At 42.2% G+C, this 20,523-nt stretch overlaps 1 protein-coding gene across 1 annotated transcript in view; it reads right to left on the reverse strand.

The window, feature by feature from the left end:
- The window catches only part of LOC126260411 (uncharacterized), a 144,921-nt gene extending 132,772 nt beyond the window's left edge, over positions 1 to 12,149 (reverse strand). Inside the window, exon 1 of the mRNA XM_049957737.1 lies at positions 12,084 to 12,149. The gene's annotated coding sequence lies outside the window, so the exon portion shown is untranslated. The remainder of the gene's footprint in view (positions 1 to 12,083) is intronic.
- Positions 12,150 to 20,523: the final 8,374 nt, after the last annotated feature.

Here is a 20,523-nt window from a genome sequence, read left to right on the forward strand (position 1 = left end):
TTACTGCACGTATATCTACAGACAAAATATGGAAAGATGTGGAACACGTAATATCTGCATTTCCTGTAAATACTAATGAAAAGCAGTGTTGGTGCACTTGCAGAAAAAGAGGGATTCGAGTGTGTTCACTACAGTAGGGGATATGCAAAAGCTCTATTTCTAAACCACAATTCCTATATGGTTCTGTTTAACAAGAAGAGTGGTTATGTTGTATCAGCATATGATGGACTGGACATTGTGCATCTTTTTATTCCATTCTTGTTTAAGAAAAAAAGTACCATAAACTGCTACACTTCGCACAAATAATGTTATATCACAGGTCTTAAAAACTGGAAGCAGTGTCTCAAATAGACTTAAGCCGGCTTAGTTCCCTATTTAAAAAATTTGCACTTAACGTGGAAGAATTCTAAATAGAGGAGATCGAGGTCAATACAACAAAAACTTGAGTATTTGGAGAAAACATTTGCCACGAAGGAAAAATGTAAATTGTTACTCGAAAAGAATAGCTCATCACTGATGCAAGTAAGAAGTTACCTCGCTGGGTTGCCACGCGGTCGGAGGCGCCTTGTCACGGCCCACGCGGCTCCCCCCGTCGGAGGTCCTCCCCCTCGGGCATGGGTGTGAGTGTCGTCCTTAGTGTAAGTTAGTTTAGATTAGATAAAATAGTGTGTAAGCTTCGGGACCGATGACCTGAGCAGTTTGGTCCCATAAGACCTTACCACAAATTTCCAAGAAGTTACAGATTACTTAAAATACAGGTGTGGCCGAGCGGTTCTAGGCGCTTCAGTCTGGAACCGCGCGACCGCTACGGTCGCAGGTTCGAATCCTGCCTCGGGCACGGATGTATGTGATGTCCTTAGGTTAGTTAGGTTTAAGTAGTTCTAAGTTCTGGGGGACTGATGACCTCAGATGTTAAGTCCCATAGTTCTCAGAGCCATTTGAACCATTTTTGAACTTTAAAATACAGAAAACATAGATATGAAAGGGTAATAAACGATATCTGCGTTTATGGTGAATACTAATGGACAGTGATCACACTTTGGTGAACTTGCTGAAAATAATGGGTTACAGAGCATTAGCTACATTAGAGAATACGTGTGAAGAATTTGTTTACGAACTTTCACTCTCATTTGGATATTCTTACAAATGCAGTAAATAAAAGAAAAAATTAAAATTTCGGAATGCACTCAGTTACCGGCAGCTGTAGTGCATGCAGTCCCTTTAGTAGATTTGTCACATCTTCGAGTAATAAAATGTGGTACTACTGTGACATACAGAAATACACTTTATTTTACTTAATACATCAGACATGGCAGAAGAGAAGGAAAATAGATATTTTGGATTTTCTGCGTAGTTTACACAGCATTAGAGAATCACAGTCATAGATCCTATGATGAAGTTAGAGAAATGATGTACAATTATATGTGCCAAATAATTTAACTGCTTCCTTTAAGTAAGACACCATACACCAGCATTCTATACCAACTCTTAATACGGCAGCTATGATTACATTGTAATCTTAACACTTCCTCCCAAAATTCGACCAGCGTTAAATAACCATAATTTTAGTTCCAGAACATAGAATTCTCCGACAAGAATCTGCACAATGCCACTGTTTGTTCTCATAAACAGTCTTCCGTGTAGTTGAAAAACAGAGTTTTATTCCATGCAGAGTACTAATGTTAAGACATGCAAGCTTTTACTACATAGTTTTGTACCATCTGTTAACAAGCGAGTTATGATGTGAGAACAGAACACCATTTGGAATCCAATTAAAGCATATTGCACTTCTACAGTCCACTCACATAGTGAATACTAGACGAAGCAGCAGGGTTAATACAATGGGAAGTATTTGATTCTATTATGACACAAACATTCAATAAGATAACAATTATAATTAGTTGCACACAACCATACGGCAGATTTCTTTAAAATCTGTCCTTTAGTAATGTTACACTAATTTGTAGATTAGCAGTGTACAGGGAAATTAATCGTATTTTGCAACAGGAGCTATGGGGCTTTAATGTAAGCACTAGATATAAGAGCGCGATGATAACATATATAGTAGAATGACAAAACATTCTAAATCGTACATTGAATTACATAGTGTAAGAGTCAAATAAATTATATAAGTATCAGCTGCCAAATAAGATTATGCTACAATATGAAAGGGAGGTCACACCACATATTTATACTTTAGTAGAGAATGATTAAACATTCACAGTTATCTATTTCACATTATGTACTGAATCGACTGAATGAACGATATAAACACCAACTGTCAAATAAAATTACTGTACAGTATATTAAAAAGATGAAAAGATGACATCACACATCTATACTTCAATAAATATATGCCACTAAAAGTTTCCACCTCCATACTCCGCGAAAGTATGTGGCAGAATGTGACAGTGGCGAGCTATAACGATGATGAATTTTGTGTTAAAATCCTTTCTCAGTCTGTCAGTCTCCCATAGATAGAAATTGCTGTCATATAAATTGACAGCCTTGGGAGAGCCTGTCCTGACAAAGCTCTACCATCTGGTGAGCAAGATGTATGAGACTGGCGAAATACCTTCAGACTTCAAGAAGAATATAATAATTCCAATGACAAAGAAAGCAGGTGTTGACACATGTGATAATTACCGAACTATCAGTTTAATAAGTCACGGCTGCAAAATACTAACGCGAATTCTTTACAGACGAATGGAAAAACTGGTAGAAGCCCACCTCGGGGAAGATCAGTTTGGATTCCGTAGAAATATTGGAACACGTGAGGCAATACTGACCCTACGACTTATCTTAGAATAAAGATTAAGGAAAGGCAAATCTACGTTTCTAGCATTTGTAGACTTAGACAAAGCTTTTGACAATGTTGACTGGAATACTCTCTCTCAAATTCTGAAGGTGGCAGGGGTAAAATACAGGGAGCGAAAGGCTATTTACAATTTGTACAGAAACCAGATGGCAGTTATAAGAGTCCAGGGGCATAAAAAGGGAAGCAGTGGTTGTGAAGGGAGTGAGACAGGGTTGTAGCCTCTCCCCGAAGTTATTCAATCTGTATATTGAGCAAGCAGTGAAGGAAACAAAAGAAAAATTCGTAGTAGGTATTAAAATCCATGGAGAAGAAATAAAAACTTTGAGGTTCGCCGATGACATTTGTAATTCTGTCAGAGACGGCAAAGGACTTGGAAGAGCAGTTGAACGAAATGGACAGTGTCTTGAAAGGAGGATATAAGATGAACATCAACAAAAGCAAAACGAGGATAATGGAATGTAGTCGAGATAACTCGGGTGATGCCGAGGGAATTAGATTAGGAAATGAGACACTTGAAGTAGTAAAGGAGTTTTGCTATTTGGGGAGCAAAATAACTGCTGAGGGTCGAAGTAGAGAGGATATAAAATGTAGACTGGCAATGGCAAGGAAAGCGTTTCTGAAGAAGAGAAATTTGTTAACATCGAGTATAGACTTAAATGTCAGGAAATCGTTTCTGAAAGTATTTGTGTGGAGTGTAGCCATGTATGGAAGTGAAACATGGACGATAAATAGTTTGGACAAGAAGAGAATAAAAGCTTTCGAAATGTGGTGCTACAGAAGAATGCTGAAGATTAGATGGGTAGATCACATAACTAATGAGGAGGTATTGAATAGAATTATGGAGAAGAGGAGTTTGTGGCACAACTTGACTAGAAGAAGGGATCGGTTGGTAGGGCATGTTCTGAGGCATCAAGAGATCACCAATTTAGTATTGGAGGGCAGCGTGGAGGGTAAAAATCATAGAGGGAGACCAAGAGATGAATACACTAAGCAGATTCAGAAGGATGCAGGATGTAGTACGCACTGGGAGATGAAGCAGCTTGCACAGGATAGAGTAGCATGGAGAGCTGCAACAAACCAATCTCAGGACTGAAGACCACAACAACAACAACACAAATTGTTAATATTCAAATGTGAGGTGCAACCTCAATCGACGTTTTCTTTGCAAAGGCCACTACAGATTAATAATTCCTTGCTGCTGCTGACTTCATTTAAGCCTCTTCGGAGATTGTTCACTCATTGTTAAATGATGTGCTATTACAGATATTATAGTAAAAATTTAATGGAATGCCTATAAAGATTTGTATCTAATGACAAGTGCAGCTGTACCATCTACATATTTTCTGACACATCTTACCTCATATTTCGAAGTTTTACTTTTCTCAGCGGCCATTTATCATATATTCTGTCGTCTGGCAGCTACGGAACATTAATCGAAATATTTTAATAATATCAGTTTTGCTTAGGAGAAATGGTAGATTCGCGTTGGCACCGCGTGTCGTAGAAATGAGGTTCATGCTTCAAGTCAGAGTACTTTTATCCATTTCACACACTGTATTACATCTCATATGTAGAAGTAATAAAGGAAACTATAGTAATATGCACGATTCGAAATTAAAAACATGTAGTAACGTTTAAGAAAAATATTAATTTTGTTATTCTCATATACTGTATACTAACTTGTTAATGCATTGTAATTCTTCTTCCATCACAACAGTTAGACAGGTGGCAAAATTTAGCAAATAAATTCGGCATTTATCTGGTCATATTCACATGGAGCTATGCAGTCATCCAACTCAACACCCACATAAACTTTATGTTGCATTATGTATTCCATCATGTCACTAATGCATTCCTAACAGTTTTTGGTTAATTGGTATAGCCTCTCTGTGACTAAACATACTGCATAATACACACTACCTATTTTACTAACACTTTGTTCTTTTAAATATATATCAAGTCATAGTTTGTTGATCTAGAAGTGTCTGTGCTTTACCACAAAACACCTGTCAGCATTGAGGTGCTAACCTTTCTGCTGCCGGTGGTGGCGCTGCTGCCGCTGGGTAAAACACTGATGTTGTCCTTGTGTGGGTTTTATTCAGTAGTGACTTGACTCTCAAAGTAGGACAGTTTTTAGCACAAGATTCTCCACTCTGTTTGAATCAACTGAACATTTCTACATTGCTGCACATTCTCTAGTTTAATGATGGCAAACTCGACGATTTGCGCTGTTCCTACATTGATGATTTTCGATTTGCAAGCAGTCAAATGAAATGTACTTACGAACACCTACATTCCTTTGACAGCTAATTAGATATGCTGCTGTGGTTATATACACATGTAAAACCCTCACTCCCACTCTGTCCCAGTTGCTGTCTACAAATCATGATAGCCCATGTTAGTCTCGACCTGTGGAAAGGTTGATATTTTGAATTTCATGGCTGTAGGCGCTTTTCTAGGGAAAAAAGTAGGTCATAGATCTAAAGCATAATTAAAATTAGGTCATGATACCCAAAGTTCCTGATATGCAATTGTCAGATGGAACGGGGACGGAGATTAAATGATACAGGTGTCAGAAGTTTCACATTTGGAATGAAATGTAAGTAGTGGTTTTTTTATAAATTTTTTTGCTGCCAGTTACGATTACCTTTTTTAAATATGGGCTACGTAGCAATCGCAGCTACATGATTTTTTTGAAGAACACATCAGCCTCGCCCTCTTTCTTCGTAAAGGAATCAGTGGTATGGTGGTGATAAAAATTCGAAAGGGTACATTCTGGAAAGAGTTCTGCGACATTACTTCCTCCCACATACTTAATCAGATATGACTATAACGAGAAAATCCAATACATTGGAGCTAATATGGAGGTTTACTGACAATCGCACGTTTCACACGCCATTTACGAATGGAACAGAGAGGGGGTGAACTGATGGATGTACCAGAAGTAATCTCCCCCACGCATCGTAAAGTGGCATGCTGATGTTTCAGTGTTTTGTTACATTCTTCGTGTAGCGCCATATTGGAAACGCTTTATTAGTACATGGAAAGGAGAAACCTGTGTTATGCATGATGGTTTAATCAGGCTTTGGTTCTTTTCTAGAGGCTCTAACCTGCAACTCCTCAACCAGAACTAAATGTAAGTAATGGGTTTCTTTATAAAATAACTTTTTTCTGCTACCAATCACGATTTTCTTTTTACATACGGAGTGTCTTTCGACTGGTAGACACATCCCATATTAATGTCCACTTGTAGATGTCCAGATAGTTTTGGTCAGGTAGTGTATGCGTAATGTTGATCACACAGCACACTACAAACAATTAACAGTCAAGCAAGTTCACACATGTGCATTGCCCAAGTCGCAAGAGGTATGTGCTATCCCTAGTCACAAACTGACGTCAAAGGCAGCCAGCCGGCCGAAGTGGCCGTGCGGTTAAAGGCGCTGCAGTCTGAAACCGCAAGACCGCTACGGTCGCAGGTTCGAATCCTGCCTCGGGCATGGATGTTTGTGATGTCCTTAGGTTAGTTAGGTTTAACTAGTTCTAAGTTCTAGGGGACTAATGACCTCAGCAGTTGAGTCCCATAGTGCTCAGAGCCATTTGAACCATTTGAAAGGCAGCCACTCTCAAGTAACAGGTGCTTTTAAAGGTGCTCGCACTTCTTTCAGAAGAAACTACAGTGGCGGGGAATGGAAGAATGATCATGACAAGCTTGTTACTTCGGTATAAATATTCTGAAGGTCAGTGTCCATCATGCATTTAAGAAGGTCTCCAGGTGGAAAATATTTACGTACGTCAATATAAATGTTTCCTAACTCATTTTCCAGTCTTTCTTTCTTTCTTGAAGAATGGGTAGGTTGTGAGAAGTTCATTCAGTTCCATTGTTGCTAAATTTGATATATAATTTCCAACTGATTCTTATCAAACGTCTTTATAAACTGAATATTCTGAACATCTCTAAAACGCGTTTCCATTTGCACTATCATGTTATCTGAGACCTCATAAGACAGCATCTTAAGGGACTGTAAGGACTGGAAGTCACGCTCACTAACACTTAACTCACTGTGAAATTTCTTGCTACAGCTTTCAGTACATGAGGTCACTTTTTTTTCTAATCTCACATCCTTTAACAAACTGATGGTCTTCTTGAATTCAGCATTGCACACACTAATATCACACGTAATTTCATGTTGAAGAAGTCTATATAGATGGTCAACATATACACATATTTCTTTGTAAAGGGAAATCATCTTTGTTGATTTTTGAAAAATGTCTTATAACTCATTGTATTTAAGATTGTCTGAACAGTTCATGAATTGAAAGTCCAGTGTGTAGTACAAGTTTGAATCAATCTGAATCCTTTATTTGGTAAGTATTGTGTTCTCTTTGAGGACTTGCTAAAAATGAATGGAATGCTACAAGATTGTAAATGAAAAGCCTAATAGCTCTGATATTTTTAGCACAATGTAACAGCACCAGATTAAGTTTATGAGCATAAAAGTGCAAAAATGTAGCATGCATATATTTTTGTTTAACAAAATTTTGGATACCTTCATGTTTACCTGCCATTACTGAGGCACCTTCATAAGTTTGGATCACTATTTTGTCAGTTAGTCTCCAAACACCAAGTGAATTGAATGCAATTTCTGATAATCCCTGAATAGTTTTGTCACTAGAAAGATTGTAAAAGCCAATAAATCTCTCTAATGGACACTCTTGTGTACAAAACCTGAGAACAACACTTATTTGCGACTTGCAAGAAATATCCAGGGCTCCATTTGCTTGCAATCCAACAAAGTCACGAATGTAACTATTTTTTTATTTGATCATTAATTACTTATACATCAGCAACCATTCAACTAATGCATTTTGAATTGTGCTTGATGAACCCAGAAGTGCTCTGCAATTGATCACGAATAAACTGTTCTTGTCTAGACAAAAGGTCCAACAATTCAAGGTAATTCCGTTTGCTATCGGAACTTTCATCTTCAAGTGAATGTAAGCTCTCGCTTGCCCAAGAAACTAACGACATCAGTAAGTCTGTGGATTAAGAACATATTTTATTTCACAATCGCGTTACGTTTAAGGCTAGAAGTTTGGCTCCTTCAGAAATTCAATGTTCAGTTCGTCTGTGACTCAACAACTGAAATCTCTCTTGATTGTGAAGGCGCCTTCTTGCATTCCAGTATTTCTCGGCTTTCCTGTGCAAATGTTTTGTCACACGTACTTCGAAAGAAGCCGGCATATACTCTCTTCCAATACGAGATTCACAAAAGAAAATACATGTATGACAATATAATTTATTTGTTACAGAGCAACATGTAAGCCAAGGATATTGTTATACCAAGAAAATTAAAATTTTCTGTGCTTACGTTTATAAGCGCACTTTCTTTCATAACATCAGCTTGAAAATGGCTTGTCATCTAATTCGTAAAATAAAGACCCAAGTGTTCCCTGTGTGCAAGCCATAATGTAGTTAATTAATCACATGCACTCACGAATTATTGTGCTGAAATAAGTTTGTTAAAACAGGGCTGAATAGCACACGAAATAACGCACAATTGCACAACTAAGGTAAACCCTGCAACCACTGACTCCATATCTTCCGTGGTGGAATCCATTTCGTCATCTGGGAGGAAGACAATTCACGAACTATATTCTTTTTTTATCAAATCTGTATAATTGATTTAAAGATCGATACTGACAACTGTATAGAAGAGTTTCTGATGAGCTCGAATAGAATCTTAACAGTTCGCAATAGTGTGTGTTTCTAAGAAATTGACGTGATTTCAAAACTTCATATTTATTGGTAAAAGCATACTACAAACATAAGATGAACGGCAAAATACAAAATCTCAAAGTCGCTGCTATGCTGTTACAAATGCTCTGTGTTCACGAACAACAGCAGCACGAACAACATCCAGGCGATAGCTAAATTCGTCATAAACTTTACACCATATATCTGCATTTACAGTATTTACGGTGGCAGTTATTCTGTTCTTTCCTTCTTCTATGCCACGAGGTAAAGGGAAGACGAACACATTTTCCTTCACATATCCCCACAAGAAAAAAAAACGCCTGGGGTCATGTCTGGCGATCTGGGGGACCAAGAACGCAGGGTGCCCTATCCAGGGTTGAGAGAGGGTGTCGTTGAGAAACTGACGTAAGTTATTGTGCCAATATGGTGGAGCTGATCCTGTTGGAAAATGAAGTCATCGGTGTCCTCCTGAAGCGGAAAAGACCAATTCTGCAGCATCTGAAAATTGCTCATTCCAGTCACTGTGTTTTCCTGTGCACGAACGATGTGGACTCTTACCTTTCCACAAGCATCCTGTCTCTTCAAATTGGCGATACCAAAGATAAATTTTTTTGCGTTCAGGCGGATCAGCGGCAAAACGCCGACGAAAAGCACACTGAACCGAAATCAGTGACTCACTCTTTGCAAACTACAGCACACTAAACGCCTTCTATTGAGCGGATGCCATCTTACTTCTGACTAGAAACTGAGAAGACACATTGAATCATATCCAACGGCGATTTTCTGAAACTCTCGGCCAAGCTTACTCAAACAACACACATTTCCTTGCCGTCACGTCCCATGTTTCATAATTATTACCGTCCAAAATCAGGTCATTCTTTTTGAAACACCCCGTACACACAGGTGAGCTCAGGGATGAGTGAGAAGCATTAAAATCTTGAAATTACAAAACAAAGATAGTAAGCGTTTGGATTGGTATTTGAACCGTGATTTATTTTCAAAGAATATTCTTAAGAATTTATTTTTACTAGCGATTCATCAAGAACATTGAAACATTTAATCACACTATGTAAGCATGGAAGTAGTTGCCAGAGAGTAACTAATGAAATCATAACCAAATTCCTTTTAACAAATGGGAATTTTATTCACTTTAATAGCGCCTAAAAGCATTTTTTAAAAGAAACGGATTCAAAATTATAATTAGAAAGCACCCTCTAAATATCAAAGTTACAATTTATTCAGAGGCAGAAAGAAAGAAAATTTGACTGTATGAGCTTTCGGGCAGAGAACTTTGCCGCTCCCTTTTGACACGGCCGTAGTTACGACCGCTCACAACAGCCTCTGAAAGACTACACTGGTGCAAATCTGCAAAAACACCCGAGATAACTTTACACTAAGAGTTTTAACAATTTACACAAGCACACAAACTACGCACCCCCTGTAGGAGGGATGGAAATGGTAAAAAACACTAACAATTAAAATATTAACCTTGCCACTGAAGGTGCAACTTGATTTTAACTTCTAAGAAAAGTCTTACGGTGAAAGGGTGGCAACTTTATATACTGAAATGATCATTTAAATAAAAGTCCATGAAATTCAATCTTATATAAACCTCTACAAGGTTGGCCAAACAATAGTTAAGATGCTCTACAGTACACAGATACCGCCTCTCAAGATCATAGGCAATAATATCAAAGTTTCCAAAGATCAAAATATATTTCAGGTATTGGGCCATTACACTCCAACCAATAAATTCGTTAAAACACCCAATCCGACAAACATGACACAGGCAGCTACTAGAATACAGTAGATTGATAGGGAGATTACTGAACAACTCGAACCGCAGGTTGCTGTAACCCGCCCCTACTTCACAAGGAAAAAACGGACCACCCGATTTATAAACAACCACCTCCCCGCGCGTGGGCAAACGGAGAAGAATGGTGGGACGACCCCAAAGCAAAACGGCTGGTGACCTAACCAAGAAAACAAGTAGAATTTAACAGTAGCAATTCAAACAACATATCACCAATCACTTAACTTCTAATAAACTGCGATTTCTCGAGAAGACCTGGCGCAGCTCCCCCAAATCGCTCTCCCGAACCGTCCGCTGCCAGCCGCTTCAACGGGCGCAGGAAGGCGCGCCGATCTCCCGTCTCACGGCATCGCAGCTCGCACCGGCCAGACCGATGTCGTGGGTTGACTCCTGTTGCTCTCATGTCGACCGCAAAGTCACTACCCCTCGCTATACACCGCGGCCCGCTGGCTCACGTGGCGACCTCACATGCGCCGACGCTCAAGACGGACAAGTCATCTTGTGTCTCAGTGCGCGACCGACCAACCGATCGATCCAACCGCCAATGACCATTCCCTGAGCAGACTCGAGCAGACTGGTGTCTAACGCGCAGACTCAGATGCAGGAACAAAGCTCCGACCGGGCAACCACTCGCTGAGTTCTCTTACTGGCGGAGTGAAAAGACTCTCATTTTTCCGGCTTTAAAGGTTGATCCGAACGACAGACAGACACTAACTGCCTAACAAATGAGGACGAGAGACAGACTAGCAACTTGGGGACGAGAGACTGACCGACTGGCGAGCTCATAGCGCCCCTTAAATGTACGTGAACAGGCAACCTTTCCCCTTTCCCACCAGAGGGAGACGCCAAAGCTGCGATTGCCACAGCGGCGCCACCGCCAGAAACGGAGGTCGACTGCTTCACACTACGCGCTGCGGCGCGCTCTTCAAAACAGCAATTTTTACTACGGCTCAGTATTCAGGAGCAACAGGTCCTCATCCTGCCATGATTTAACTCTCTCTGAGTTACTAAAATCGCATGAGCAGAATGCTGGGAAAAGCTTAGGTGCACAGTGTGCATCAGTTATTGAGCTTACGTTCTGTTTCCACTGACCTCGTGGCGACAGAGAAACACGACACACTAATCCCGTTCCAACCTTGCTCTCACAGTGCTACCCACTTTTATGTGGCTTTGACACTACTTTCCTATTCTTCACCTACTTCTCGTGCTTCGGTAAACTTACAAAACAGGACAGCAAATCAGATTAAATTCTGGGGAAAAATAATGATTCCGACTCACATACTAGACCTGGACATCAATTCGCATCGTGAAATCGGCCGGGATCTTCTCGAAGAAATAATTCCATCATTGGCCTTAAGCGATTTAGGGAAACGATCGAAAACCAAAATCTCTGGGTGTGGGAAGGGAGGCAGAATCGCCGTTCTGCTGAATGTGAATCCAGTATACTGTAAGTAAGGCTTAAATTTGGCGATATATACCGGTATCTGTCTCTACAAAGTTAATAGAGCGAGCAACACCTGATTAAGAATGAAACAGAATGTCTGTCTTTCAGTCTTGACGCTCAGACGGCTCACGAGCTGTGGTGCGATTCCGATGTCCAGTGACATTAACGTGACTACCTATCACTGTGTTTAGCACGGTTAGTGATGAGACAAAGGTATCAGTACACACAAATATGTCTGGAGTTTGATACTTACCTATTGTTGTTGAAGAAAACTTTCAGAAGTGTTCAGCCTGACATGCACACCCATGCGGAGATGGGGACCGGAAGCACATCTGCAAATGAAAGAATCTCAGCTAAATAAGTGTGACACGACTATAGAAGAATTTCACTTGTTTCTCCAAGATTAACTTTTTATTTCATTTTCGCCAAAGATAATTCTCATTTCTGGAATACGAAAGATACTGAATAGTGCTTCTCATTTCGTAGGTAATGCTTTGAACCTGGATGAATCTGAAATAAGAGATGTCCAGCTGAAAAAAATTGTGATACTAATAATAAAAAATATAATGAGTTGCAAGATATTACTCCAGACAACTGGGACGCAAATGAGAATCCCAGTCCAACATAGTGCAGTGGTTTGCACACTGATCTTACCCAATCTCTAACTAGCCTTCGTTGTTTCCCTAAACCACTTGATGAGGATGATGGTTCCTCAAACGGCAGCAGCGCTGATTTCCTTCCTGAACCTTGTGCACTTCGAACTTAGCCTCCAACTCTAATGATTTTAGTGAAAACACTAACTTAAATTCTTTCACAGCTCTGTCTTACACGGCTGCCACGTTCTCAATAATACAATTGGCTTGCAGCATTTTTGTGCTCCTATTGGTCGAGTAACAAGGACCAGAAGTTGTGAACGCTCTTTTCTCGGCAGAATGCGCCAGCCTACCTGAGGAGGCCTGGGCGCTAGCGACACAGACGGCTCACGAGCTGCGGTGCGGGTTCACTCTCCAGTCACATTAACGTGACCACCTGTCACAAGCCTTCTGCATCGCAGACCTCTGCAAAGCGCACAGAAATAGAGTCAGTGAGGTACCAACAGGAATGTGGAGCCACGGCGACTCTAATACCGTGGTGTAACACCTCCGTTTATTTATCCCGACCTGATCTGATCGAATAGCAGCCCAATAATTATTATTAATGTGACCGTGTACCTAATGGGGCTGGCAATCGGAATTGACTGCTACGGAAGTTGTTACTTTCCAGTTCGTCCTTCTCAATACTGTAATAATGAAATGTCTGGTAACAAGAAAAACATCAACACAGTTTCACTAATTACGAACCTATATTCGTCTCAAAAACACAAAAAGGAGGAGACAGCCACTGCCTTCGTCATACATATCTAATTACGGCTAATCTCAGCACAGGCTTCTTCATTTTCCATTATCATCACACGCTAATCCATCACTGCATCCAACACTTCAGTCCAACACTGCAATCCAAGGTGATGCTGGCGCGGTAGACGCGAAACCAAAATATCGGCGCTAGAAATGTCACGGACCACTTCCGTAATGATACTTCTTCACTTTCCCAGTATTATTTCTAGTACAAAGGCGTCTAACCACGGCGATGGCGACTCCCTTCTCCGTTCAAAATGGCTCTGAGCACTATGGGACTCAACTGCTGAGGTCATTAGTCCCCTAGAACTTAGAACTAGTTAAACCTAACTAACCTAAGGACATCACACACATCCATGCCCGAGGCAGGATTCGAACCTGCGACCGTAGCGGTCTCGCGGTTCCAGACTGCAGCGCCAGAACCGCGCGGCCACTTCGGCCGGCCCTTTCTCCGTTAAAGCCTTGCATTACAACAACGACCTCCACACATCTGTACCCGCAACATGGCACTGGCTCAACTCCACACTCGCTCTCGCAACACGACACAATCGATTGTTCGCCCTATCGACCTGTGCCGAGTGCAAATTCATAGTAAGGGCCTACGGACCCCTTACAGTGGCCAGCTTCGCGAGGTTTCTTGGTTGAGGATCCATAGTTCGCTAGATTTCTTGGTTGAGGATCCATGGTGCGAACAGCCCATTCGATATGGTCCCACAGATTCTCGATTGGGTTTAAATCCGGGGAGCGTTGTGGTCTGGGGAGCACTTTAAACTCATCCTTGTGCTTTTTGAAACATGCAGTACATTGTGAGCTATGTGATACGTTGCATTGTCCAACCAGTATATACCATTATGCTGAGAAAAACAAACCGCACATAGGATAGTCCCCAAGGTTAGATGTATTCTTTTGGTGATCCACTGTGTCATCCAGAATGACTAGATCACCCAGAGAATGCCACGAAGTCATTCCCCAGACCACAACACTCTCTCCTCTGGCCTGGACCCTTCCAGTGATTATGGAAGGGTGTTTGTTTTCAGACTTTCCGTGTTGTACACGCCACCGGCCATTTTTCATCTGAAAAGGCTGTCTGTAGACACCCAGTGGAGGTCCAGTTGCGGTATTGGCACGCAAATTCCAGCCTTCGTCCCCGATGTACAGCAGTCAGCTTCGCTGCATGAAGCTGGCAACTGCTGTGGAGGCCCATATGCAGCAATGTTCGTTGGGGAGACGATGTTGAGAGCCCCTTGGTACATCTGGGCGGTGAGTTGCTCAACACTTGCACATCTATTCGCCCAGTCATATCTCCGCAACCATCGTTCACCCCTGTCGTCTATGAGCCATGATACTACAGTTAGCTTTGCATCAGTTTTGGATTGCGCCGTTTTTAACAGGCACGGTATACTTTAAGCACGGCGGCACGTGAACAGTTTACAAACTCAGCTATTTTGGAAATGCTTCAGCCTTGGCCCAAAAGCCGATGATCAACCCTTTTCACGTCAGATAAATCGCTCCGTTTCCGCATTACGATAATGACTGTTTCCTGCGTTTTTTTTTTTTGTTGGATTTTGATCCCCCCCTCCCCGCGCAGAAGGGGGGCGGGCTTGCAGCAGCACAATACGGCGCTCTGCAGCCTACAGAAAAGTTAAAAAACAGAATCAGTAGATATGAAAAACAAACAAAAGCAGGTGATAAAACTGCGACTGTTAGAAACTGAAACATGGAGAAAAAGACACGAAGAAAATGTAAAAACAAAACTGTCAGCGATGCTGATTAAAACACATAGTAAATACACAGGCACAATTTAAGAAAAAAAAAACTGCGCGACAACTGGTTCCTGATTGCACGAGATAAAAAAAACACAACTAGCGACAGTATGGTGACTGTTCACAACACTGGCAAGGGACACACAACACTGAACACTCACTTAAAACAGCACTATACAGGCGACATGGGGGCAGTTGGGGGGGGGGGGAGGACCCGGACCGATGAGGGGGAAAAAGGGCGGAGGAGAGGAAAGGAAAAAAGGGGGGAGCCGACAGAGGGAGGTGACATAGAAAAAGAGGGGGCTGGGCGGACGCGAGAAGGAGTGGGAAAGGAGTGGAGTGGAGACCAAAAGGACTCGGGGGAGAGAAGGGCGGAATAGTGGAGGTGCGGCAGAGAACGGGGGTTGGAGAGGAGACGAGGAACCAGGGGATGAGGGGGATCAAGGTGGCGGGATGTGTAGAGGATGCAGATATGTTCGAGGAAAAGGAGCAGATGGGGGAAAGGAATCAGGTCGTAGAGGATCCGCGTGAGGGACAGGAGGCGTATACAGAAGGCGAGGCATAGTGCATTTTTCTGCGTCTCCCGACACGCTTTATATATCCTCCACTGCTACTGCTGCGAGTGGTTATTGCACGTCAGTGTCAAATGTAGGCATGTGAGTGTACCGTTTATGGTATGACATCTAAGCGACGCAAGACGCTCTGAAGTAGCCATGCGCCTGTCCCATGACACTCCTATAATGTAATTGAACGCAAGTGTCTCCAGTGGCGCGTCTGTAGTCGCGCAGCAGCAGATGCTCCACCAAGAAGTGAAGTTGGGTGAGCTTCGGTGTCTCGATTGTAGTGTGTCTTCAGATGCGCCATTATAAAAGATTGCATTCAGTTACATTAAGGGGGTTCTCCAAACTCGGAGCCTTATTTTACGCTAATGCCCAACTGTTTTTCGGCAAAAATATTTTTCACATAAATCTTTAAGAAACAATGGTACATATTTTAAATACTACATAAACAACTCTTGATTGGTAAATTGATTAGCCTATACAGCTCAAAATGTCAGCCAAAATACCTCATCTCAGATTGCGCAACTAAACCGTTAAAAGTGAAGTATTGGTGTACTATCAGAATTAAATTCCCTACGGCGTGAACCTCTATAAAGAAATTTCAAGAAGTTCATTTCAAAATGGTGACCACTTGAAAACGTAGACACTGAAAATCGATCTATTTTGTTGCCTGTTTTTAAAGTGTAAATAAATACCGAAATTGGGAAAAATGTTTTGGTTTTTGAGGTTCACGCCAACATTACAAGTGTCTATCCTATTAAATCCAAAACGTCATCCAATTTTACCGAGTAGTTCGTTTTATTCGGGTGAACCAGCTTGTCTCAAGAAATAGGCATTTAAAATGTTTATTTGTGTACGTATCTTTTAAAAATTGTCAACTTACCACTAATCTGCTATTCCTGGGCCGTACTGTAAACCTTCATCTTCTTCAAACATCTCATTTTCTAAAGCGCGAGTCTGTCTAGCCGCAAATCAGCCTCGATGATGCTCTGGAACGAACGCCGGTCCGACGCTTGAGGCGTTTTTCATCCCTTTTCGTGGCGAATGAACAAGCCGACAAAGATTCCCATGACTTTCGTGTTATGCGGGGACACCCGTAAATCTGTCGCTAAAAATGACGCACGCCCGACAGAGAGGAATTTGGACGACGTGTACACTCGAAAACATGTGTTTTGGAGCATAAGACCAAATTAAAGAATTCAGTGTCGCATAGTTGTTCTGCTTATAGTGTCAAAGGCATCTTTCCATCGAACTGTCGTGACGTAAATGTTTGTACACATGAGCAATAGCTTGAATAACTTCATTCTTCATTGGTGGCTTACTATCAAAAATATGGTACCTCGTTCATCTCAGCTTGCTTCCATTTACACCAAATCAAATTTTTGTCTAGCTGAATGTACGAAGTACTTCCAATTGTTCCTACACTGAGGTGACAAAAGCGATAGGATACCTCCTAATCTCGTGACGGACCTTCTTTTTCCAGGCGCAGTGCAGCATCACGACGTGGAGTGGACTCAACAAACCGTGAGAAGCCTCTGCAGAAATATTGAGCCATCCTACCTTTACAGCCGACCATTCGGGACAATAATCGCGCTGCGTATTATCATTCGTTGAACCACTGCGATAAAGTGCCGCCATGACCCCTTTTTGCATCTCAAAGAGCTATCGATTGGAGCCGCAAACGGCCCAAGCACCGAGAGCGGCTAGAGTTGGTATACGCGCGCTTCCATAGAAACGCGATGTTCGGGATAGATAATAGTTTCTCGACAAATTCCTTTTAATCACATATTCTCAAGACTAAAGGGACTGAAAATGTACACAAAGACATTTTTGGAAACCTGGAGACGGGAAAACGCTCTTAAAGGAGGGCCACTGGTCAGGCGCAAGGCTAGCGCCGTGCCAATGGACTTGCCACAGCCGCCGCAATGGTGTCGCAACTCTACGTGAAAAGACTAGGGAAACACCACCGCTTCATCTGCACGGCCAGGCAGAACATCCGTAACTACAAGCACTTCCTTGTTGAGCTGGCCAAACTCTTGTCTTTTGTCTTTAGAAGATGAGGGGGGGAGGGGTAAGTGAGTGGGTGAAGAAAAATCCTCAACTCATAAAAGGCTGTAGTGTTAAAACCACCGAAATTTACAAAAGAAAAAAGTACAGGTTACAGGCAAATCACAAATTTTTGTTCCGTTTCATACATTTATTTAAATAAAACACTTTAAATAACAAAGGCTATAGCTGATAATGAAGCTGTAATAGAAATCTTATATTACATGCTAAATGCCACAAAAATACGTTTGGGGTTAATTAAAATTTTCCGCCAGGTTTCTGTAATAAGCTAAAGACATATCAATTTTCAGAAAACAGTATAATTGACAGTGGTAAGTAAGGGAGATTTCTGATACTTTTGGAAAGAGAAATTGTACTCAGAAAACTCGTCTATTGCTAAGCCTTCCGAATTCACCAGTTTTATTCACGCTCTGTGCGAACTTAACAAACACGAACACGAAACACGCTCTGGACTAATTGTACTGCCCAACTATGTCACGAACGGCACGAGGGCGCCAAGGACTAAGCAGTACACAGTATTGGTGGAATTCTCATATAATTCAGCAGAGTTCCAGAAACTGAAGAAAAATAATGTACTTGCCGCAAGAAGATCACTTACCTGTTACGTCACTGTTCTTAATTCTCCATAAAGCGCACCATTATCTGCTTTCCGCTTCAAGATTTTTAGTGCCATAAAACACAGTACTATCATAGTTCACATGGTTTATTTATATTTTTCACATCGTTGGAAGAATGAAACCTGATCTGTCATGCGTATCGTTGAAGCGTTACTTAATCGTATGGCTAGGGCCCCGTCGGGCAGGCAGTTCGCCGGCTGCCGGTCTTTCAATTTGACGCCACTTCGGCGACCGGCAGTCGACGAGGATGATAGGATGATGATGAGGACAGCACAACACCCAGTCCCTGGGCGGAGAAAATTCCCCGACCCAGCCGGGAATCGAACCAGGGCCCAGAGGATTCACAATCTGTCACGCTGACCAATCAGCTACCGGGGGCATCATTGAAGTAATTAAGTGGGGCAGATATAGGACTGTTCCAACCAAATTTTTGTGCTGCTGAACTTACAAAGTACTTCCAGTTGTGCCTACACTGAGCTGACAAAAACCTGCTAATATCGTGACCGACCTCCTTTCGCCCGGCGTGGTGCAGCATCTCGACAAGGTATTGACTCAACAAGTCGTGAAAAGCCTCTGCAGAAATAGTGAGCAATGCCACCTTTATAGCCGACCATAACTGCCGAACTTCTGCCGGTACAGTGCTTTGCTGACGAACTGTCCTCTTGATTGTGCCCCATAAATGTTCAATATTATTCATATCGAGCGATTTGAGTGACCAAATCATTCGCTCCAACTGTCCTGAGTGTTCTTCAAACCAATCGTGAACAATAATTGTGAACCGGTGATCACGCACTGTTGTACGGGAGCTTCAAGTCAATGAATGGCTGCAAATGGTCTCCAAGTAACCGAAAATAAGCTTTTGCAGTCAACAATCAGTGCAGTTGGACCACAGGACCTAGTTCATTCGGCGTAAACACCGCCCACACCACCATGGAGCTAACACCAGTTTGCACAGTGCCTTGTTCACAATTCGGGTCCGCCGGCCTCTGTGGCCGAGCGGTTCTAGGTGCTCAGTCCGGAACCGCACGACTGCTACGGTCGCAGGTTCGAATCCTGCCTCGGGCATGGATGTGTGTGATGTCCTTAGGTTAGTTAAGTTTAAGTAGTTGTAAGTTCTAGGGGACTGATGACCACAGATGTTAAGTCCCATAGTGCTCAGAGCCATTTGAACCATTTTTTTTAACAATTCGGGTCCACGACTTCGTGGGACCTGTGTCACACTTGAGATCTACCGTCAGCTCTTACCAACTGAAATTGGGACCCACCTGACCAGGCTACGGTTGTCCAGTGGTTAGAGTTCAACCGATATCGTCACGAGCCCAGGAGACGCGCCGCAGTTGATGTCGTGCTGTTGGCAACGGCAGTCGTGCCGCTCGTCTGCTCAGTAACGCCAAATTTCTCCGCACTGTCCTAACGAATACGTTCGTCTTCAGTCCCACACTGATTTCTGCGGGTAGTCGCGCAGTGTTGCTCGTCTGTTAGCGCTGACAACACTACGCAAACGCCGCTGCACTCGGTCGTTGAGTGAAGGTCATTGGCCAATGTGTTGTTCATGGTAAGAAGTAATATCTGAAATTTAGCATTCCCGCCACACTCTTGACATTGCAAATCTTGGAATTTTGAATTCAGCAACGACTTCAGGAATGGAATGTCCCAAGCGTCTAGCTAAAACTACCATTCCACGTTCAATGTGTGTTAATTCCCGTCGTGCGACCATGAGCACGTCGGGAACCTTTTCACGTGAATGAAATGTGCAAATGCCAATTCTGAAAGTCTCCGGCAAGGAACTGTCCTTTTCCGGGTTCCCGGGTTCGATAACCCGGCGGGGTCAGGGATTTTCTCTGCCTCGTGATGACTGGGTGTTGTGTGATGTCCTTAGGTTAGTTAGGTTTAAGTAGTTCTAACTTCTAGGGGACTGATGACCATAGCTGTTAAGTCCCATAGTGCTCAGAGCCATTTGAACCATTTTTTTTAACTGCCCTTTTATACCTTGTGTACGCGACACTTTTGCCACGTGCATATGTGCATATCGCTATCCCATGGGGGTTTCTACCTTTTTCGTTTGCGTATGGAACGTGGGAAGAGTTAATGCTTAAATGCCACTGTCTAATGTTGTCTTCGTGGTCGGTTATGGCAGCGATACCATGGGAGCTGCAGCACGTTTCTGAATTACTCGCTTAATACTTATTCTTGAAACTCTGTAAGTGGACTTGCGTAGAATTCTAATTGAAAGTTTATACCTGTCTCGACAGTGAAATACTTCGCTAAAACATATGTTTGATGAATTATGTA

This window comes from Schistocerca nitens, chromosome 5 (assembly GCF_023898315.1).
Source record: "Schistocerca nitens isolate TAMUIC-IGC-003100 chromosome 5, iqSchNite1.1, whole genome shotgun sequence".
Classification (NCBI taxonomy): Eukaryota; Metazoa; Arthropoda; class Insecta; order Orthoptera; family Acrididae; genus Schistocerca; species Schistocerca nitens.